This window comes from Eretmochelys imbricata, chromosome 9 (genome assembly GCF_965152235.1).
Source record: "Eretmochelys imbricata isolate rEreImb1 chromosome 9, rEreImb1.hap1, whole genome shotgun sequence".
NCBI classification, from domain to species: domain Eukaryota; kingdom Metazoa; phylum Chordata; order Testudines; family Cheloniidae; genus Eretmochelys; species Eretmochelys imbricata.
In genome coordinates, this window is record NC_135580.1 from 45630241 (window position 1) to 45654683 (window position 24443).

The window sequence follows — 24443 nt, forward strand, 5'->3', positions numbered from 1 at the left end:
ATGGTGCCCATTTTTCCAGAGCCCCTGGGCATGGGCCCCATCGGCCCACTGGATAATCCGCCACTGGCTGCACTAGTGTGGCAGTCGAGGCTCTGCCCATTCCCTCCAACTCCTGCATGGGTGGGGAAGTAGTGGACCCCAGAAGTTGCTTCTCTTACCCCATATTGTATTTCATGAGGAGATTGACTGGTGCTGGGAAGTGAGGGGCAGTCTTAAGTCTCCTAATTCTCTGGCACAGATGCATAGGGAAGCCACGATCTTTCCTAAATAGGTATCTCTTGGGAACAGCAGCAGCTTAGTGGAAGAATGGGGTTTCCTTTATTTAATCTTTTTGTTCTTAAAAAGGGGGATGAGTGGGGTGAACACTGCTTTTACCCACACTACACTTTGGAAACTGGCTGCCATTGCAAAACACAGATAAAGAACATCCAATGCCATAAAGTCCTGGACTCTGCACTTGGACATTAATCTTCCCCAGCCCATTGCCCCAACCTGAAGTTAAAGGGCTGAGGGGAGTACTTTGCTGACGACACACAGGGCAAAGGGAGAGCAGGAGGCACATCTGATAGCACCCCAGGCTTCCATGTGGACCCCAGGTCTAATGGGAACTCTTCACTCTGCATCGTGTACGGCACAGCAAGCAGGAACAGATCAGAAGAGCACTCCCCACAAACATGCAAGGCAGCATGGGGGACACTGACTAAGCAGCCTGGCATTTCCTTATCTCCATTGAAATGGGACAGTACACTGGGATCCAGCCCTGCAACCAAAAGTGGGTAGGTGGTAGGAGACGACATATAGCACCAATTAGAATCAGGGACGCACAGAATAGTCGACTCTCCTGACCTATCCTAATACTTCATTGCGACTCTGATGGGATTACTGCATCATACGCTGGTGCTAGGTCATTATGATGCAAACCTCACAATTTAACGTCAAGACATCACACTGGGGTTATTAGGGCCTTTCTGTGGCCCCAGTCCTATAAACTCATGCATGTGCCTAACTTTACCAAGGTGAGTAGTCCCATGGGAGTCAAAGGGCAGAAAGTTAAGCACTAAAGTGTTCGCAGGATCAGGGCCTAGGATAATTAGCACCACTCTCCCAGGCAAAATCTTACTGTCAGAGGCCCAGTTTAATCCAATTTTCCTTTTCTTTTTTCTTTATGCCACAGTAACTTCATTTGTTTCCACAGCTGGTTGGTGGATTTTGCAGCAACTTTGCTTTTGATACAAAACTTCTCACAGCTCCATAGGCTTTGAGATGGGGCAAGGAACCAGTCTATATATGTGTCTTGCAGTCAAGAGTGTCCTGGATGCCTCAGACATACAAGGAAAACATGTCCCTGACCAAAATGGTTACAGCATACATGGGAACACACAGGAAAGGTCAGCTGGGCTACCTTTCCCTGCCCCTCCCTTTCTCCTGTCCCCATGTTATGTTCACCTCTCTGTCTTGTTAGCACACCTTAGCTGTTTTCTTATCTTCCCTACTCTCCAACCCCAGTAGAAACTTTTATCATTCCCTCAAACTTACTCACCTCATGCCCTGAATCTTCCTCCCAGCAAATCCCCTTCCTCAGAGTCATTGTCTTCAACGCCCAGACTGTGCAGTTTCCATGAGAAAGTCACAAATTCCATACAAGGAACAAGGAAAGCAATCTGACTGCAAGCCACTGCTGCATTAGCTTCCTCAATGCATTTGCTAAAACTTAAGCCCATCACAGGGCCTAATAACATCAGCCACACTATCAGAGGTTCGTTCACCTGCACATCCACCAATGTGATATATGCCATCATGTGCCAGCAATGCCCCTCTGCCATGTACATTCGTCAGACTGGACAGTCTCTACGTAAAAGAATAAATGGACAAAAATCAGATGTCAAGATTATAACGTTCATAAACCAGTCGGAAAACACTTCAATCTCTCTGGTCACGCGATTACAGACATGAAAGTTGCGATATTACAACAGAAAAACTTCAAATCCAGACTCTAGTGAGAGACTGTTGAATTGGAATTCATTTGCAAATTGGATACAATTAACTTAGGCTTGAATAGAGACTGGGAGTGGCTAAGTTATTATGCAAGGTAACCTATTTCCCCTTGTTTCCCCCCCCCCCCACACACACGTTCTTGTTAAACCCTGGATTTGTGCTGGAAGTGGCCCATCTTGATTATCATACACATTGTAAGGAGAGTGATCACTTTAGATAAGCTATTACCAACAGGAGAGTGGGGTGGGGGGAGAGAAAACCTTTTGTAGTGGTAAACACCCATTTTTTCATGGTTTGTGTGTATAAAAAGATCTTTTGTACTTTCCACAGTATGCATCCGATGAAGTGAGCTGTAGCTCACGAAAGCTTATGCTCAAATAAATTGGTTAGTCTCTAAGGTGCCACAAGTATTCCTTTTCTTCTTAAGCCCTTATGTTTGCCAAGTTGTAGTGGTGACAGATAGTGGGAATGGGGGCTGTTAATGTGTGCTGGACATTTGCATGAACAGTAGATGCAAGCAGGGTGATAATGGTGGTGACCACTGGTCATATTTGGAATATTGCTTGCCTCTGTTGGCTCTTAGTAAAATATCTAATGATTAACGTCTTTGAGCAGGAGACATTTGGCTCAGTATCTGCTAATTTAATTCTCTGGGAATTAAGAAATGGATAGATTTCCTATTTAGTGCTAATTTAGCTAGCTCAGGGGGATTTGGTATTCTACTATTAGCTTGATGGTATAGCAGGGACTATTGTCACAGCTATATTCAAATAGGTGACTCACTCAGCTTTAAAATAATAGAAAAGAAAAACGACAGGGTAAAGCATTACACTAGCACTTCCTCAAAAATGCTGGGAGCTCGGATATTTGAAGACAACTTGATTAGCATCCCCTGGGATTCTGCAAATAGAGGCACAGTATATCAGAGGCACTGAAAAGGATAAGCCAAGTTTGAGTGTCATCACACAGTCAGAAGTATCCTATCCTTATAATTCAATGGGTAGATGAGACTCATTCAAATGCTCAGCTCATTACTAGTACATCTGCCTGGCTCCATATTACTCACAGGACAAAATGTGAGCCTCAGCTGCCAAGTCATTTGGGCCTAACGGTTTCCTTCTGCGCCAGATAAGTAAGGTCTCGATGTTCATGGTAAATACATAGAGAGGTCAGTTTACTGAACACTGTATACAAGAAGCTGAGCAACCTTATTAAACAGGGGCAATTGGTGCCATTTAGGCACTGGAATTTGATTCTCAGAGGAGACAAAGGGCACCCAAAGGCCACTGAATTTCACGGGGTGCCTAACTCTCTTAGGTTCCTTGGAAAATTCAGCCCGGCTGTCTTGGGAGCGGTGTGGAACTGCCCTACTACAGCAGAAGCCAAAGAAATCGACTCCCACCCTGAGCATCACAGTGGGCAGCAGGTGGGACTGCACAAACTGAGCCATGCTTTACCTCTTTGGGGCAGGGATTGCCTTTGTTCGGCACCTAGCGCAACAAGGCCCTGACCCTGACTGGGGCAGCGAGGTGCTAATCCAACAACAATAATAACCCTGTGGGCTGAGGCTGCCTGCTCCCAGCTAATGTCATAGACTGGTGTGGAGGTGGGGGCCATGGATTTGTCCTTCCCCCAGGGGCGCTGGAACAATTTGTATGGTGGGGGTCCTGAGAGCCATGGAACCAAACTGGAAACCCTGCGTGTAATGGAAACCACGTCAAGCCAGGGGAGGCAACAGCACCCCTAGTTCCAGCACCTATGCTCTCCCCAAACCCCTTTGGGGTGATGTGTGCTCCGACGGGGCAGTGCCCTTATTCACACAAACATAGGGACTGCAGTCATGGCAGGAGGTTGTGTGGTCCCACCCTCAGTGCACCTCACCAGAACCAGTCACACTATAGACTATTATCTGTGCATACTCTGGGGCAAATCTTCATACGGGCTGGGGGAAACCCAATGACTGCACTGTGCTCTGTTGCCCTTTACATGAACCTCCAATGGGGCTAGGATGGAAGGATCTGTGCAGTGACAGATCCCCAGCCATTTCTCCAGTGCATCCATGCCTTGTCCCCCTTGCACAGACATGCAGGGGGACCCTGACTCCATACCCCACAGGGGATGGGTATCCTTTGTGTGGCCTAGGGGACTCATGCAGCAGAACCACACCTGTCCCTCTGCAAAGAGAATCCCTGCAGCCTTGGAAACAGGGCAGGATTTGCCTCCATGTGGCAGCCTGGTTCAGAGAGGTGTAGTTGGCACACAGGACTCAGGAGCAGGTACAAGCCTCTAAAGCAGGGGTCTCAAACTCAGTTTACCTTAGGGCCAGTGCCAATCCTCAAATCCTCCCAGCAGGCCAATAATGTCACTCATGCCACTCAGAACCTGCCCCCCCCAACTCTGCCCCCCCCAAAACCCCCACCCCCCACCTGCCTAAGGCTCTGGGAGGGAGTTTGGGTGGGGGAGGAGGTCTGGGGTAGGGCATTGGGGTGCAGGCTCTGGGAGGAAGTTTGGGTGCTGGGTGCAGGCTCTGAGCTGGGGCGGGAAGGGTGGTGGTGCAGGAAGAGGGGGTGGGGTTGCAGGCTCTGGGAGGGAGTTTGGGGGCAGGAGGGAGTGTGTGGGAAGGGGGAGGGGGTGCAGGCTCTAGGAGCGAGTTGGGGGTGGGAGGGGTATGTGGGGAGGGGGTGAGGGTACGGCGCTTACCTGGGGCTCCAAGGCGGGGCAGGCCAGGGGGGCATCTGCACGCTGCTGCTCCTGGGCACCACTCCCACAGCTTCCCATTGGCCGCAGGGGCGCTTGGGGCGGGGGCAGTGTGCAGAGGCACAGCCCCACCCCGCCCCGGGGTCGCAGGGTGGGGCCGGCAGCCACTGGAGTGAGCAGGCTGACGTCGCTCAGCTCCGCTGCGCTGCCTGGACCCCTGGGTGGGAGCACCCAGGGGCAGCAAGTGGGGCCAAGAGAAAGACCCGACCCCGAAACTGCTGAAGCCCCTCGGGCCACATTGAGGAGGTTAGCGGTCCAGAATGGCCCGCAGGCCGGGAGTTTGAGACCCCTGCTCTAAAGTGTCTTTTCCCTTCTGCAGCTTGAACCCATATACACAATCTACACAGCAATCTATAAACGTATCTGCCTCCCCATTAATTTCATGCATATTGACAAATGGATTTGCACAATTCCGTTTGAGAAAACATGAATCTTGTCCCCCAAACAATAAGCCCCATTTTAGAAAGTCTCCCACTGAGCATAATTTTCCTATAAATGCATTAGCATGTAAAGATTGTGGCAGAGGAGAAATGGAAGCTGATGATATTAAAAAAGTGATTATGAAAGAATCTAAAGGGGATCAGTGCCTCTTCAGAGACATCCTAGTGTTAGACTTTTCACTTTGACATTCACTTTATAACCTTCTTCTAAAGATTACTATCCACATACACACACTTATTTATAACTGCATCCATTAATCACTGTTAAACACGGCATGCAGCTCAAATCATGGGCACATAAAGTTCTGTCTCTGCTCTCACAGATGGTTGTTAACCAGCGGGAAGCAAGCTTTTAGTTAAACAAGTGATGCTCATAATATGTAACATGATGAAGTAATAGTAGACACTCCATTTAAAGTCACATTTAACATTTTAATTAGCCTCACCTCAGGTGGCAAATGCTCATTTACATTATTCATGGGAATGGTCTGATATAAAGAGAAATGATCGGAGGAGGAAAAACCCCACGTTTTGTTTCGTAAAATACAGAGGCAGCTGGTAGATTTTTTGGTGCAAATATTTTTTCTTGCAGGCTATGTATGTTTTACCCCTTTTATTTAAAACATAACTTGAGGGGGTTTCTTGCGTATGCGTTAACCATCTCCAGAGCTAAATAAACTCCACCCAGCTGCCCACAACCTGGGACTATGTCGGGATTCCCACCATCCCACCCTCCACCCCATATTTGCCTCATGCCCTTGAACCTTTCTGTGAAGATCTGAGCTCTCTGATGACCTACTTGTGACTGCTGCTTTTCTGCTAAACTCTGTTCATTTTACAGTTACTTCATCTTCCCAACTACCCCGTCACATTTCAGGCACCTGCTATGTTGTGTTTGCCATGCAGACTGGGAGCTCTGGGGACAGACTTCTTTGTTATTTGCCCAGCGTGTGGCTCTGAAGCAGGATTAGGGTTCTTAGGCCAAGACTATAACAAATGATACCAATCATGATGACTAGCAGTCCATTGAGGATGGGTTGGTGAAATGCATGGGTATGTTTACACTAGGTGCTGAGGATGTGATCCCAGCTCAAGGAGGTATCCTCCTCGCACTAGCTCTCAGTGTTTAGTGCACTGAAAAAATAGAGCACAGCTGGGCCACCACAGGAGGTGAGACGACAGGCTAGCTGTCTCGATTGCTTAGCCTTGGAGTCTATAGGGCCCTACTTGAGGTAGCTAGTGCATTCCACTGCCACAGCTACACTTTAGCATGCTAGCTTGATGACAGCGAGTGTGAGTATGTCTCCAGCTCCAAGTGTAAACGTACCCTTCATGTTCAGGAGCCTTCGGTACATAAAGCCCTACACCACTGCAGAGGCCGAAGATCAGCACTGCCTCTCGGTCTCCATGACGATACACAATACGTCTCAGCTAATTGGCCTTCCACAATATTCTGATCAGAGAGCGAATCTCACGAAAAAATCTCCAGGAAGGAAATCTGGTCCTGTTGTTAAGAGCACAAGGGACTTAGGCAACGTGGGTTCAATTCCTGGCTCTGCCACAGATTCCTTGTGTGATCCTGGGAATGTCAGTAAATCTTCCTGTGTTCCCCTGCTGTAAAATGAGAATAATACTTCCCTAACGCCATGAGTTGTTGCGAAGACAAGGATTCTATGGTGATGGGACCTGGATAGAAATATTCTCACGCTACGCACATGTGTGTCAATGAACACTGACCATGGGACTGCAATGGAAGTGATTTCAAGAGACACAGGGCCAAACCCTCATCCTGTTGGTGGCATGAACATAGTCTGAGCTCAACAGTGGCCGGAAGCATCAACTGTGGAATCCTGACGGGGAAATCACCCCCTCAGCATAGAAGTTGATGGTTGACCTGGTCAACAATTTTTTTACAAGTCTTTTCTCCCCTTTGAGAATGTAGCTTGTGAGAAAAGATTTAATTCATTTTGACTTTTCAAAAAATGCATAGTTTTGAAAATAATCAAAAAAGTGCACTTAACTTTTTGTCCGTCCCCCCCACTGGGAAATTGTGAAAGTTAAAAAAAACCCAACAAATTAAGAGTAAGAAAATAAATGTTAAACCCTTTCCCACGCTCTGTGTGTGTATGTGTGTGTGTGTGTGTGTGTGTGCACGCACATTTACATGTGTACTACAGAGGAGACTACCCCAAAATTCAAAACAAAATGTTTCTAAACAAAGGTTTTCCATTTGAAAAATAATTGTTTCAAGTTTTCTCTTCATAAAATGTGAAAATTATCTAATGTAGTGAAGACCTTTCCCAGTAAGTCTTCAGGGAAAAACGATTGTCCTTTTAACAAGCTTGGTACAGCCTCCAAGATAAGGGACCTGGGGTGAAACCTGGACACTTAAGTCAATGGAAGTTTTGTGCTAGACTTCAACAGGGCCAGGATTTCACCTCAGGTTCTTTACCTCAAGCAGTCCCATGTTCAATTCCACAAATGAGCCAAGGACCTGGGTTCAGTACCCATAAGTGATCTTCCCCTCCCCAAGGACAATGTGTATGTGTGTGTGTGTGTATATATACACACACACACACAATACCCTTGAAATTCATTTGCACATTGCAGAATCCTGGCAGTCTGACTGCTCCAAGACCTTGAAAACCTGGTGATTCCAATGCCCCGCAAACTGTAGTACACTGCCTGTTATTCAATGAGTGCACTTCAGCATCTCTCTATTGGTGTAGTAGTAAAGATATGAAAGAGGCTGAAAACTTCAATACAAGTACAAGCCCTTGTCTAGATTAAGGAACTCAATATTGTTAACCCCAAGCATTTAAAAATCATGTCAGGCCCCAAGAAATCATGAGACTGGACTAAACTCCATGCGATTATTTTAAAATGGTACGTTTGGGGTTGTTTGTGTTTACCTGCTGGTTTCTGAGCCTCTAGAGTGCATTCAGGTCACATTTTCAAGCTTCTTTGCAGCCTCGAGGGCTAACATTTAAAAAAAATTAAAGCTGAGATTCTCAGAGAACCCTAGGATTCCAGCAGCACTGTAACTGCACTGATGTAGTTATATCTCTGCAACCCCCTACTGTAGGTGTGCTGTACTGGTGCAGAAGAGGGTTTCCATCAGTTACTTGATTACAGTGTGACAGTGTAAGCCCGCACATTAGTTTGGCGTACCCCCTTCCTAACTCCTCAGTTTTCCTTCTTTCTACCAAACCACCGCCACCCAACTAGTGCCTCCAACTAAATCTCCCCTTCGGAGTCCAGTTTATTTACATGTTTACAGTTCCACTCAACGTAAATCATCCAGCCCTCTCCCCATGCCTCTATGGTCCTTCCAAACCTCCGTGTATATGGGGACCAGACCAGACCACATTCTCTGCACCAACTTCTTTGGCTAAGTCCCTCCCTGGATCCATTCACTGGCTCCTACCGAGCCACTGGGGAGAGCCACTTCTAAAGCCTTACCCCAACATTGATCTCTCCCAGGCAAAGCCAAGAACTTTGCCTTAGATAGTTGTGACACAGAGGTATAGGAAAACTAATAACTCACTGATTATTAATATTCTCACATGATGTATGTACAGTAAACCCACAAAGAACTATAGACTGTAGTGTGTGTAGAGATGTGCTGGAAAGATGTTCCTAAAATGTATTTGGCAAGGAGTGTCTAAATCATGCCTGTGGCTTGCTCCAGACAAAGAAAGGAGGTTCCACCTGCTTGAATATGTTTTCAATGTAAGTTAGGCAAGGTGTGACCACATAAAGAAAAGTATATTTACAGACAAGGTAAACAAAACCATCAGGAGAGCAAGTAGGAAAGGTGACTACTTAATCTCGACAAGGGATGGAGACTGCCCCCCCAGGAAGCCCTCCAGAAGCAGGGTCAATGAACTTTGGGACAAGATAAGCAGAGAGGAAAAGCCATTTTGACATCCAACCCTGGAGGGACTACAGGGGCCAGAGCTCTTGAAATCACAGAACATTCCATTCTTCAGTCAAGGGCTTTTAGGTCTCTGGGAACTGCATATAGGTGAGAATCCTGCTTAGATTGTAACTTGCTGAAATTAAGTTTTAGTCTTAGGGTATGTCTACACTACGAAATTAGGTCTAATTTATAGAAGTTAGTTTTTTAGAAATCGTTTTTTTATAGTCAATTGTGTGTGTCCCCACACAAAATGCTCTAAGTGCATTTAGTGCATTAACTCAGCAGAGTGCTTCCACAGTACTGAGGCTAGTGTCAACTCCTGGAGCATTGCACTGTGGGTAGCTATCCCACAGTTCCCGCAGTCTCTGCCACCCACTGGAATTCTGGGTTGAGATCCCAATGCCTAATGGGGCAAAAACATTGTTGTGGGTAGTTCTGGGTACATGTCGTCAGGCCCTCCCTCCCTCCCTCTGTGAAAGCAAAGGCAGACAATCGTTTCGCTCCTTTTTTCCTGGGTTACCTGTGCAGATGCCATAACACGGCAAGCATGGATCCCGCTCAGCTCACTGTCACCGTATGTCTCCTGGGTGCTGGCAGACGTGGTACTGCATTGCTACACAGCAGCAACCCATTGCCTTGTGGCAGCAGACAGTGCAATATGCCTGATAACCATTGTCATCATGTCCTAGGTGCTCTTGGCTACCTCAGTAAGGTCGGTGAGGAGCGCCTAGGCAGACATGGGCGCAGGGACTGAAATAGGAGTGACTCAACCAGGTCATTCTCTTTAGTCCTGCCAGCAATCGTATTGCACTGTCTTCTGGCGAGCAGCCAGGAGATGAGGCTGGCTAGTGGTCCTATTGCACCGCCTTTTGGCGAGCAGCCAGGAGATGAGGATGGCTAGTAGTCCTATTGCACCATCTTCTGCCAAGCAGCCAGGAGATGAGGATGGCTAGCAGTCCTACTGCACCATCTGCTGCCAGCCAAAGATGTAAAAGATAGATGGAGTGCATCAAAACAAGAAATAGACCAGATTTGTTTTCTATTCATTTGCTCCCCCATCCCTCCCTCCGTGAAATCAATGGCTGACAATCATTTAGATTAAGTCTGTCAGGGACACCTTGAAAAGTTTAATGGAGATTCAGTCCTATCTGGACTACCAGGAGGAGGGATAGCACAGTGGGTTGAGCATTGGCCTCCTAAACCCAGGGTTTTGAGTTCAATCCTTGAGGGGGGCTATTCTGTGTGACACTTGTTTTTGTTTCTCCTTGATGTAAAGCCACCCCCTTTGTTGATTTTAATTCCCTGTAAGCCAACCCTGTAAGCCATGTCGTCAGTCGCCCCTCCCTCCATCAGAGATTCAATGGCAGACAATCGTTCCATGCCTTTTTTCTGTGCAGACATCATACCAACCATAGAGCCTGCTCAGATCACTTTGGCAATTAGGAGCACATTAAACACCACACGCATTATCCAGCCGTATATGCAGCACCAGAACCTGCCAAAGCAAAACCGGGTGAGTAGGTGACATCAGCAATGAGGACATGGACACAGATTTCTCTCAAAGTACAGGCCCTGGCAATTTGGACATCCTGGTGGCAATGGGGCAGGCTCATGCCATGGAATGCCAATTCTGGGCCTGGAAAACAAGCACGGACTGATGGGACCGCATAGTGTTGCAGGTCTGGGATGATTCCCAGTGGCTGCGAAACTTTCGCATGCATAAGGGCACTTTCATGGAACTTTGTGACTTGCTTTCCCCTGCCCTGAAGCACCAGAATACCAAGATGAGAGCAGCCCTCACAGTTGAGAAGCGAGTGGCGATAGCCCTGTTGTAGCTTGCAACGCCAGACAGCTACCGGTCAGTTGGGAATCAATTTGGAGTGGGCAAATCTACTGTGGGGGGCTGCTGTGATGCAAGTAGCCAACGCAATCAAAGATCTGCTGATATCAAGGGTAGTGACCCTAGAAAATGTGCAGGTCACAATGGATGGCTTTGCTGCAATGGGATTCCCTAACTGTGGTGGGGCCATAGACGGAACCCATATCCCTATCTTGGGACCGGAGCACCAAGCCGGCGAGTACATAAACCGCAAGGGCTACTTTTCAATAGTGCTGCAAGCACTGGTGGATCACAAGGGACGTTTCACCAACATCAACGTGGGATGGCCGGGAAAGGTACATGACGCTCGCATCTTCAGGAACTCTGGTCTGTTTCAAAAGCTGCAGGAAGGGACTTTATTCCCAGACCAGAAAATAACCATTGGGGATGTTGAAATGCCTATAGTTATCCTTGGGGACCCAGCCTACCCCTTAATGCCATGGCTCATGAAGCCATACAAAGGCAGCCTGGACAGTAGTTAGGAGTAGTTCAACTATAGCCTGAGCAAGTGCAGAATGGTGGTAGAATTTTAAATGTCCAAATGCACATTTAAAAATGCGCTGGTGCAGTTTACTGACCCACTTAGACCACAGCGAAACCAATATTCCCATTGTTATTACTGCTTGCTGTGTGCTCCACAATATCTGTGAGAGTAAAGGGGAAGATGTTTATGGCAGAGTGGGAGGTTGAGGCAAATTGCCTGGCCTCTGGTTATGCACAGCCAGACACCAGGGCGGTTAGAAGAGCACTGGAGGGCGCAGTGTGCATCAGAGAAGCTTTGAAAACCAGTTTCATGACTGGCCAGGCTATGGTGTGACAGTTCTGTTTGTTTCTCCTTGATGAACCCCCCCCTCCAAGATCACTCTACTTCCCTGTAAGCTAACCACCCTCCCCTCCCCCCTTCGATCAATGCTTGCAGAGGCAATAAAGTCAGTGTTGCTTCACATTCATGCATTCTTTATTAAATTCACCACACAAATAGGGGGATAGGTAGCCTGGGAGGGGTGAGGGAGGAGGGAAAGACAAGGCCACACAGCACTTTAAAACTTATTGAATGCCAGCCTTCTGTTGCTTGGGCAATCCTCTGGGGTGGAGTGGCTGGGTGGCCGGAGGCCCCCCTGTGTTCTTGGGCGCCTGGGAGAGGAGGCTATGGAACATGTGGAGGAGGGTGGTTGGTTACACAGGGGCTGTAGTGGTGGTCTGTGCTCCAGCTGCCTTTCCTGCAGCTCAATCATATGCTGGAGTATATTAGTTTGATCCTCCAGCAGCCTCAGCACTGAATCCTGTCTCCTCTCATCACGCTGCCGCCACCTCTCCTCCTGGTCATTTTGTGCTTTCCTGCACTGTGACATTGTCTGCCTCCACGCATTCGTCTGTGCTCTGTCAGTGTCGGAGGACAGCATGCGGTCAGAGAACATTTCATCACGAGTGCGTTTTTTTCGCCTTGTAATCTTTGCTAGCCTCTGGGAAGGAGAAGATCCTGTGATCATTGAAACACATGCAGCTGGTGGAGAAAAAAAAGGGGCAGTGGTATTTAAAGAGACATTTTATAGAACAATGGGTACACTCTTTCACAGTAAACCTTGCTGTTAACATTATATACATAGCACATATGCTTTCGTTACAAGGTTGCATTTTGCCTCCCCCCACCGCTTGGCTAACCCCTCACTCCTACACGTGGCTAACAGCAGGGAGCATTTCTGTTCATCCACAGGCAAACAGCCCAGCAGGAACGGGCACCTCTGAATATCCCCTTAAGAAAAGCACCCTATTTGAACCAGGTGATCCTGAATGATATCACTCTCCTGAGGATAACACAGAGAGATAAAGAACGGATGTTTGAATGCCAGCAAACGTATGCTGCAATGCTTTGTTCTGCAATGATTCCCGACTACACGCTACTGGCCTGGTGTGGTAAAGTGTCCTTCCATGGTGGATGGAATAAGGCTGCCCTCCGCAGAAACCTTTTGCAAAGGTTTTGGGAGTACATCCAGGAGAACTTTATGGAGTTGTCCCTGGAGAGGATTTCCGCTCCATCCCCAGACACGTTAACAGACTTTTCCAGTAGCTGTACTGGCTGCGAATGCCAGGGCAAATTAAACGCATTTGCTTTTAAACCATGTATTTAAACTATTTTAAAAAGGTACACTCAGCAGAGGTCCCTTCTCCGCCTGGCAGGTCCGGGAGGCAGCCTTGGGTGGGTCCTGGCTCCAGGTCCAGGGTGAGAAACAGTTCCTGGCTGTTGGGAAAACCGGTTTCTCTGCTTGCTTGCTGTGAGCCATCTACAACCTCCTCCTCATCTTCCTCATCCCCTAAACCTGCTTCTGTGTTGCCTCCCTCTCCATTGACAGAGTCAAAGCACACGGTTGGGGCAGTGGTGGCTGAACCCCCTAAAATGGCATGCAACTCATCATAGAAGTGGCATGTTTGGGGCTCTGACCCAGAGCGGCTGTTTGCCTCTCTGGTTTTCTGGTAGACTTGCCTCAGCTCCTTAAGTCATGCAGCACTGCTTTGGGTCCCTCTTATGGCCCCTGTCATGCCCTGGGAGATTTTGACAAATGTTTTGGCATTTTGAAAACTGGAATGGAGTTCTGATAGCACAGATTCCTCTCCCCGTATGGGAACTGATCCTGTACCTCCCATTCAGTCCATGCTGGAGCTCTTTTGCAATTCTGGGACTCCATCATTGTCACCTCTGCTGATGAGCTCTGCACGGTCACCTGCAGCTTGCCTCTCTGGCCAAACAGGAAATGAGATTCAAAAGTTTGCAGGCCTTTTCCTATCTACCTGGCCAGTGCATCTGAGTTGAGAGTGCTGTCCAGAGCAGTCACAATGGAGCACTCTGGGATAGCTCCCGGAGGCCAATACTGTTGAATTGTGTCCACAGTACCCCAAATTCGACCCAGCAAGGCCAATTTCAGCGCTAATCCCCTCGTCAGGGGGAGAGTAAAGAAATCGATTTTAAGAGCCCTTTAAGTTGGAAAAAAGGGCTTTGTCATGTGGATGGGTGCAGGGTTAAATCGATTTAATGCTGCTAAATTTGACCTCAACTCCTAGTGTACACCAGGGCTTAGAAGTGTATTTTTACTTGTTTGTAACCATTTCTATCCTATTCCTTATACTCGATATCCCTTAAACCTACGGCCTTATGTTTAGTACATTTGTTTTGCTTTATTATAAACCAATTTGGTGCATTGATTAAAATAGAGCATTTGTTAACCTCAGTTAAAGTAATAAGCTGCTGGGTAGAGTTCCGTTAGGGAGTAGCGAACTTAACTTCTGTAAGTGCTCAGTGGGAGGGCTGGTGGAAACTACAGGACAGATGACTTTGGGGAAATTCAGGACTGGGGGTGGTTGGGTCTGGCTTGAACCCTAAAGTGTCACTGTAGTTCCTACAGACAGTCACTTGATCCCCTGTCAGCTGTCCCATTAGTCCTGTGCTGACTGGAGGCTACAAATTCCCAGTTTTACAGAGGTCTAGCTCCCAGATAGCATGCTGGGCTACACGTGCACCCAAAGGGCCAGTGACCTGCTACAGTTCCACTTTGAACACACACAGTCCATCTATGTTAGGGGGCTGTGCTGCATTGGAATAACTATATCAGTAAAGTTCCTTAATGCAGATAGGACATTGGAGGGGTCAGTTGTTCCCTAATGGATTATGCCCACTCCTTATTGGTATTTACAGAAAACCAATAGCTGCCTTTAAAATTGGCTGGAGCGTGTGTATATGGAGGCAGCATTTTTGATCTGACTTCAGGAACATGGCACTGTGAAAGGGAGGAGGTGAAGGCAGTCACAGGAGTTGGGACAGGACTTTATGTGACACAAACTGCTAGCTAGATAACTGTTCAAGTAGAACTGCTCGCAACTTCTGAACAGTAAACTTTGCTGCTCCTCTAGCTGTTGAGCATGCAGTCCCATTCATAGCAGGAGCTATGTCTATATTGTAAGGATTAGGAGGCAGACAGATTCAGTGATTTGCTAGAAGGTCTGTGACAGAACTGGGAATGGAGTCCGGAGTCCCAGTCAAGCCCTTAAACCTAACACCAGCCTTCTCAGTCCTAACCTGTGAGGAAGAAAGATTTTTCCCATTAGATGGTTACACTGCAGGCCAGACTCTGGTCTCACCTACACCCATCTACATCCCCACTGATTCCATCACTTGTCTTACACAGAAGTGGGAGAGCAGATTTTACGCCTGATGATGCTGGAATGCTCTTCTCATTAATCTATGCCAAAGTGAGTCTTGTGATACAGTACAAGATTTAATGACATTTTTAGTTCTGCTCTTGGGGTACTTGGTTTTTTAATGGTATGTTTTTGAGTGAATTACTAGCTAAATTGAAAAAGATGGGGATCAATATGAAAACTGAAAGGTGGATAAGGAACTGGCCGTTAGGAGTGGCCATCACGGACTGCACCAGACCCCTGCCAAAAGGGGTTAGACTTTGGGGTATGGTTAGCCATTTGCGGCGAAGAGAAGAACCGATTATAACACCCGCCCCCCCCCCCCCCAAGGGGGGGGGAGCGTGGACTAGGAGGCACTGCTGGACAACAGTGTCCTGAAGAGGACCCTGTGAGAAGGGAGCAATGCAGGTCCAGATGCCCACAGAAGGTGAGAGATGGATGGGACACCACCAGCGGAGGGCGTTCCACATGGACTGAGCTAATTCCCACAGTGACCAACAGGAGGCACTGCGGTGGTGAGTCCCAACCCTGTCACAGTTGGCAAAATAGAAATTCATTTTCTATACAAAAACTACATTAAAAGACTGAAGTTGCAAACTCAAGTGAGGAAATGCTGGAAGTAAGGTTGCCTTCTATATATGCATTATGTTACCCGCTTTAATTACATGATCACATTGTTTCTTTCCTACACAACCCCTAGCTCATCCTGAGCACAGGATGGATGGTACACACTTACTAAGCAGTTATTCAGTATTGACAACTACCATAACGTGGTACACAGAGGGCTGAATTAAGTTACACTTATGTCCACACTCAGTGTCTACTCAGATTTCTCATCCCAATCCCAGTCAGTCTGTCTTTCCAAGTCACAATTCCTTGCCCTTGTCTCCTTGTTCAGCCAGACGTACCTGTCCCTTTCCCCCAGATCCTCATCCAATTTCAGTGTTCTCTCCATCCAGTCTCCTTGCCCAGCCTCTCCTCCCCGCCCCCCAACCACAGTTTCTCTTCCTCCTTTATTCCCACTCTTACACATCTTGGTCCAGCTCTTGTCCCCTCTGCATTTGAGTCATAAATCCTCCTCCTTGCTGCTTGGGTGCCATCGGAGGGTCACTGAGAGCACAGGAGAGCCAGGCTCCCTGATCTCAGTTCCAGTGCCAGCCCCAATCCTAGCCTGGAGCAGCTGAGAACTGCAGTTGCAGGGAAAGTCCAGCTTTTCTTCCACATCCCTGGCCTGGAACATGCTCAGTCACTCTGTGAGGATAGTGCATCCCAGTCCAGTCAGCACTAGGAGCTGTGAGAGACTCGGGCATACCCACTGAAGAGGAAATCTTCTCATATTTTAGCTGCTAAAGTCCACAAGGTATCTACTGAATGTGTGTGACCTACGATTCCCTTCCCCTCCCCACCCCCATCCCCCACAAAGGCTTAGAACTTTCCAAAATAATTCAGGCTGAAGCTCAGACATGCAGTATGGGAAATTTCAGCCCAAATAGTTAGTTTAGCAAAGTTATAAGCAACTGAATCTTGGTAACAATTATTGACTATTGACCAGAAGCCTGTGCCCCAGCCAGGGTCATCTGCAGGCTAGCCTACCAATGCATGCTAGTTGCTATACCTGAGGCAGATCATGAAACCCCTCCTGGAAACTGAAGCATCTGTTTCATGGAGCAAACTATCAGACCATTGAGATTGCCTTGCACCATTGCGTCATGCTGCAGTGGTCTCTGCCCGCTTCGAAGTTCAGAACAAAGGCCTTGTCTGTCTTTACAATTCCCTAAGTAGGCTGGGCCCTGGCTACCTCACTGTGCTCCCTGGAATGGCAACTTTGTTCAAAACAGACACGTCGGAAGGTGGAGCTTTGGACCTTGATTGACATTCCCTTCCCCTGTATGTTGTCTGCTTAGGGTATTGATTTCTTGGGGCAAGTACCTTGTTGTCTGAATATGCCTATGGCGTTCTATAATATGCCAGGCAAAGGAGGAGGTGGAATACAGCTGTGGGTCTGTAAAATCCACCTGATATTAGGCAGTCTTCATATAGTCAGAGCTCGATGCAAGACTCATCTTTTTCTTTAGGTGTTTTTCTCAGCATAGGCCTGACAATCAGCATTAAATTCCAAAGAAAGGCCATTGCTCTGTTCAAGCAAAAAGACTCATCTGCCACCAGACCTGCAAAAGGATTCCAGTCAAGTTAACATTTATCAAAAGGAGTGTCTTTTCTTGACTACAGTTAATGCTCTATTATAATGGCTGTTCAAGAGCCTTATCCTCAACAACAGTACCCCTTATTTTCCTTAATGCTGCAGGTGATACCTGAGCCAGGCTCAGGGCAATTGAAATCCCCAGTAAAATAATGTTAACCATATTAAAACAGTGTTAACTTATACATTCCACCGTGTGCCTTTCCATGCTGGCTGGAAGAAGATAGTCAATCTTACACAGTCTCTCTAGAGACAGACCTGAACCTAAATTCCAGACCCTTCAATTTCTTTTGGTAGGGTAAGGGAGGGACTTGGGAATTTAAGATCTGGATTGCAATCCGTTTGCCAATACAGAGTGGGACTGGGATATCATACAGGAAGATCTGGACGACCTTGTAAACTGGAGTACTAGTAACAGGATGAAATTTAATAGTGAAAAGTGAAAGGTCATGCATCTAGGGATTAACAACAAGAATTTTTGTTATAAACTGGGGACGCATCACTTGGAAGTAACAGAGGAGGGCGATGACCTCGGAGAATTGGTTGATCACAGGATGACTAAGAGCCGACAGTATGACATGGCTGTGAAAAAAGCCAGCGTGGTGTTGGGATGCATCAGGCGAGGTATTGTCAGTAGAGATAAGGAGGTGCTAGTATGGTTATACAAGGCATCTGGTGAGACCTCACCTGGAATAGTGTGTGCAATTCTGGTCTCCCGTGTTTAAGGGGGATGAATTCAAACTGGAACAGGTACAGAAAAGGGCTACTAGGATGCAGGGCCGTCCCTAGCTATTTTGGTGCCCTATGCAGCCCCTCCAGTGGGTGGGAGGCTGGGGGAGAGGCTGAGACCTCCACAGGGGGCGGGGGGCTGGCCCCAGGCCTCCATGGGGGACAGGGGCTGGCCACTTCCTGTAGGAAGTGGAGTGCCCTAGACCCAGCCTGCTCTGCTCCCCTGGCTCCCAGCTGCGCTGCGCAGCTAGCAAGTTCCCCCTGCCCCCAAGCCTGGGAGCCAGGGGAGCAGAGCAGGCTGGGGTCAGGTCACTCCATTTCCCACAGGAAGCGGCCAGCCCCACCGCTCCTGCGGAGGCCTGGGGCCAGCTCCCCCCGATGGAGGCCTGGGACCCCAGGCTTTTCTGCTCCCCTGGCTCCCAGGCTTGGGTGGGAGGAGGGAATCTTTATTAGCACATTCCCAGTTTTTGTGCCAAGGTCAGTGTGACAGGGTTGGGACTCACCACTGCAGCACCTCCTTCTGTTCACTCTGGGAATTAGCTCGGTTCATGTGGAGCGCCCTCTGCCAGTGGTGTTCCATCCATCTCTCGCCCTAGATTGGCATCTCAACACTCATTGCTCCCAGCTTGCAGCATCCTCTTCAGGACACTGCCCTCTTCAGGACACTGCCCTGGTCTCACCCCCTTCCGGGGGTTTGGTGTTATCAGCAGTCCTTGTCTTTGCCCCAGCCACAATGGCCAACCATACCCCAAAGTCTAACCCATTTTGGCAGGAGTCTGGTGCAGTCCATGATGGCCACTCCAAACAGCCAGGTGGAAGTACAAGGGGAGGACCAAGGCCTGCCCTCTACTCTGGGTCCCGACCCAGGGACCCTTTGGCGGCAGCCTTCCTGCCTGCCCTCCTTCTCTCCCTTTGTCCGTCTCTCTCCCTGGGCCATTTCCCCTTCGGCCCCTTTGCACCAGCTAGGCCCTTTTTCTCAGGATCCGCAGCCCAGCAGGTACCAGGCAGGAGTTCCCTTCTGCTCCCCCTGCTCCTGGGGCTAGTCTCCTCACACAGGAGACAGACCTTCACCCTCTGAAGACCTGTGAGAGAGTGCATGCTCCCTTCCTGGGCAGCCTTTATATAGGGCCTAGCCTAGCCCTGATTGGCTGGCTGGAATACTGGCCCTGATTGGCTCTAACAGCCCTCCCTGATTGGCTGCTGCCTTGTACCGCTGCTCTGGCTTGTTGTAGCCCAATCTGGCATGGGGTGGGGCACTGCCCCACCACAGTCAGTAATAAAAAGATTAAATAAGATTGGTCCCAAAACCAATCTTTTGTGGAACTCCACTAGTAACCCCCTTCCAGCCTGACAGTTCACTTTCAGTATGACCCGTTGTAATCTCCCCTTTAACCAGTTCCTTATCCACCTTTCAATTTTCATATTGATCCCCATCTTTTCCAATTTAGCTAATAATTCCCCATGTGGAACCATATCAAATGCCTTATAAAAAATCTGTTACCTTCTCAAAGAAGGAGATCAGGTTGGTTTGGCAAGATCTACCTTTTGTAAAACCATATTGTATTTTGTCCCAATTTCCATTGACCTCAATGTCCTTAACTACTTTCTCCTTCAAAATTTTTTCCAAGATCTTGCATACTACAGATGTCAAACTAACAGGCCTGTAGTTACCCGGATCACTTTCCCCCCCTTTTTTAAGAATAGGAACTATGTTAGCAATTCTCCAGTCATACGGTACAACCCCTGAGTTTACAGAGTCATAAAAAATTCTTGCTAATGGGCTTGCAATTTCATGTGCCAGTTCCTTTAATATTCTTGGATGAAGATTACCTGGACCCCCCCATTTAGTCCCATTACACTGTTCGAGTTTGGCTTCTACCCCAGATGTGGTAATATCTACCTCCAGATCCTCATTCCCATTTGTCATCCTACCATTATCCCTAAGCTCCTCATTAAGACTGAGGCAAAGCTCTAGTTCCTCCATTTTGTTACCTAGGCTCCTCGTGTTGGTGTACAAACATCTTAATTTTTGCTGTTTGGCTTCGCTCACATTCTTTACCCGATTAGGCAGACATTCTACCACCAGCATCATCTATTAGACTGGTATCTACGTTACCCTTCCTCCTTATGTCCATTCTCCGACCCACAGCTGTATCCTTTCTTACTTTGTTTTCTACCCTCTCAATGTTAAAATCCGGTGTGGAGATTACCTGAACATCTCCCAATCATCTCCCTCAAATTCCTAGTTTAAAGCTCTCTTAATCAGTTGTGCCAGTGTCCAGGAGGCTAAGGAAAAGCCAGCAGTGCTTCTGCTGTCATGCCAATTCATTTTCCAGTGCTGCTAGTTAAGCACCTTCATCAAATCTGGTGCCCAATACAAAGCCTCCCATTGATGTCAAAGAGGTTTGGACCAGGACTCAAATTCACTAAGAATCAGTGTAAAAGGAAAACGACAACATTCATTAATGGATCGTCTTCATGAGGATTCCTCCTTTCTTAATTAGATTCCTTTGTATAGTGTCAGGGCAGCACCTAGCAGAGCTTTCTGTAATTAGATACAAGCAGAGAACATGTGTCAATTTTTACTCTGTAAAATATATGAATTTCTTATGACAATGCTGTGAGAACTGGATATTCCTTTTTTTTTTAAAGCTGGTTATTTTGGAATAAAAGAACAGAATATTTTTCCTTTTAGATAAATGTATCCGAAGGTACAAACCCTGCTGAAAGCTATCAAGTCCTGCCAACACACTCAAACCAATTACTGATAAAGCTAGAATGAAGTAGTATGGATTAGTGAAAGCTTGGAGAAACCTGCTTGGTGCCTAAACTCTCCCTTTTTTCCCCTCTTTCAAAGTTTGCCAAGCAAATGAAACCACAGAGATGCAATTAAAAGCAATAGAAAAATCTTAAAGAAAAAAAAGCATTTAAATCTGCCGTTTTGCCCAAGTTTTAAAAGTCAACTTGTCTCACTCTCAGATAAACAACTGAATCAAAAGTAGGTTTCAGAGTAACAGCTGTGTTAGTCTGTATTCGCAAAAAGAAAAGGAGTACTTGTGGCACCTTAGAGACTAACCAATTTATTTGAGCATAAGCTTTCATGAGCTACAGCTCACTTCATCGGATGCATACTGTGGAAAATACAAAATACAGAAGATGTTTTTATACACAAACCATGAAAAAATGGGTGTTTATCACTACAAAAGGTTTTCTCTCCCCCCACCCCACTCTCCTGCTGGTAATAGCTTATCTAAAGTGATCACTCTCCTTACAATGTGTATGATAATCAAGGTTGGCCATTTCCAGCACAAATCCAGGGTTTAACAAGAACGTCTGAGGGTGGTGGGTAGGAAAAAACAAGGGGAAATAGGCTTGAATAGAGACTGGGAGTGGCTAAGTCATTATGCAAGGTAACCTAAGTTAATTGTATCCAAATGAATTCCAATTCAGCAGTCTCCCGCTGGAGTCTGGTTTTGAAGTTTTTCTGTTGTAATATCACAACATTCATGACTGTAATCGTGTGACCAAAGAGATTGAAGTGTTCTCTGACTGGTTTATGAATGTTATAATTCTTGACATCTGATTTGTGTCCATTTATTCTTTTATGTAGAGACTGTCCAGTTTGACCAATGTACATGGCAGAGGGGCATTGCTGGCACTTGATGGCATATATCACACTGGTAGATGTGCAGGTGAACGAGCCTCTGATAGTGTGGCTGATGTGATTAGGCCCTGTGATGGTGTCCCCTGAATAGATATGTGGGCACAGTTGGCAACGGGCTTTGTTGCAAGGATAGGTTCCTGGGTTAGTGGTTCTGTTGTGTGGTAGAAATATCAGCAGTTTTCAGATTTGTATTTCATTCCAAAGTTCAAGAGACGAATGAGTTCATAAGATTTTCCGTGCCAGTCTAAAGAGGTTTATTCACCATTTTGAATCTCTGCTTAATAACGTGCTGGAGATCTATAAAAAAATATGACTTTCCCATTTTTCAAATGGCATCAGGCATTTAATTCTAGCACTGGCAGGTGACATTAGAATAGAGCTTAAAATCATATATCTGATTTCCATATATTGTTTTAGCCTCATAAGTTTAGTTAGTGATTGTTCCCTTGAGCTCTGCTAGAGTTAGCAACTAATGCTTTATATCGTCTGAAAATTTGGGATCTTGGACTAACATTTGTCCCTCAGTCTAGTGGTACATGATCTATTAGCTGATAAATTCATATTAGAATTGAAATGAGAGAAAAAAAGCAAGATGGTAATCAGAATGATATGATTGTAAGATTTGATATCTCCTGCCTATAGATACCAAGAGCTGTAGAAACACAGTACACTTCTGCAGATTTGTGCAAAAGCTTTCAGGATGCTGATATTTTATAAATGCTAGTCCTGAAACAGTGATCAGAAAAACAAAGGAAACAATGTTGCTGTCTGCACTAGATATATCTGGATTGGTGTATGCAGTGTTGTTGTAGCCATGTTGGTCCCGGGATATTAGAGACAATGAGATAATGTCTTGTATTGGACCAACTCCTGTTGGTTAGAGAGACTTGCTTTGGAGCTTACACAGAGCTGGGAAACCTCACACAGCTTACCCACACTCACACAGGTCTGGGAAACTCAAAGTGTCACTGCTAAATACAAGTTTCAGAGTAACAGCCGTGTTAGTCTGTATTCACAAAAAGAAAAGGAGTACTTGTGGCACCTTAGAGACTAACCAATTTATTTGAGCATAAGCTTTCGTGAGTTACAGCTCACTTCATTGGATGCATACTGTGGAAACTGTTTTTCATGCAGTTGATAGATTTCCACTCCATACGGCTAAATGCAGTGCCTTGCATCATGACAGGTTTCAGAGTAACAGCTATGTTAGTCTGTATTCGCAAAAAGAAAAGGAGTACTTGTGGCACCTTAGAGACTAACCAATTTATTTGAGCATAAGTATGCATCTGATGAAGTGAGCTGTAGCTCACGAAAGCCTGTGCTCAAATAAATTGGTTAGTCTCTAAGGTGCCACAAGTACTCCTTTTCTTTTTGCTCAATACAAAATTTGAAGAGATTGTTTAGCATAAGTAGTTAACACATATTTCAAGGGACAATTCAAGGTGAAGTGGCCTGTTAACACCCCTCCAGTCATAGGGAAGAAAGGAGGAGAGGCAACAGCAGGGATGGAGGGGAGAGAAGGGGCGGGCATTATTAATTGGTTACAGATTGTCCTAACAAGCCATAAATCCCGGCTCTATATTCAGTCCATGATTTTAGTTTTCACCCACAGGTGACAGGGTGTTTCTGTCTTTTATCATTTTCCTGTGAGAGTTCATTCAAAGCATAGTGATTGTCTGGTTTCACCCACATAGTTACTAGAGTTGTATACTCAATGGGGACCCCATCCTGAAAGAAATCTTTCCTCAACCCCCCTCTTCTGACCTTCAAACAACCATCCAACCTCTCCAAGCTCCCCACAGATCAAGACACAATTCAAAGCAGCACCAGACCCTGCTACAATGATCAACATCCCCCACGATACAGCTTTCAAGATCCATGGGTCCTACACATGTCTATCACAACATGTAGTGTACCTCCTCCAGTGCACTAAATGGCCCCAATAACAACTATGTGGGTGTTTCTGGTATTTGAAGGCAGGTTCATCCCTGCCTCATTCACTACCATCCATCCTGACCACTGAGGACCAAATTCTACTGGTGTAAATTCCAGGTAATTGTCAGTGACAATGAATTTACTCCTGACTTACACTGTTGCATGGAGCCCAGAGATGAGGGCAGCAAAGGGCTAGGCAGGGATTTGATGTTCCAAATTTTGCAATCAAGGGACATATTCCAGAATAAAATTGCCATCAATAAAGTAAAAGGCTGCAGGACTGCAATCTTATTTCACCAGATAACATAGCTATATAGCAAAAAGAAAAGGAGTACTTGTGGCACCTTAGAGACTAACCAATTTATTTGAGCATGAGCTTACAGCTCACGAAAGCTCATGCTCAAATAAATTGGTTAGTCTCTAAGGTGCCACAAGTACTCCTTTTCTTTTTGCTAATACAGACTAACACGGCTGTTACTCTGATAGCTATATAGGTCTCCGCAGCAGGGGCCATTAGACCAAGGTTAGTGGGCAATTGAACATCAGTGTTCGATGCATCACTTGCTGTGTGCCTAAAGGAGAGCAGTAGAAATCAGCTAATTATTACAAACATCTGTCTGCTGAACACTTACACACAGCAAGGTGCCTGCAGAACAGGCTGAAGTGCCATCTGGAGCAAGCAAATGCAAATAAAGTGTTGGAGTGGGTACCCAGGGTGGGCAAACGCACTG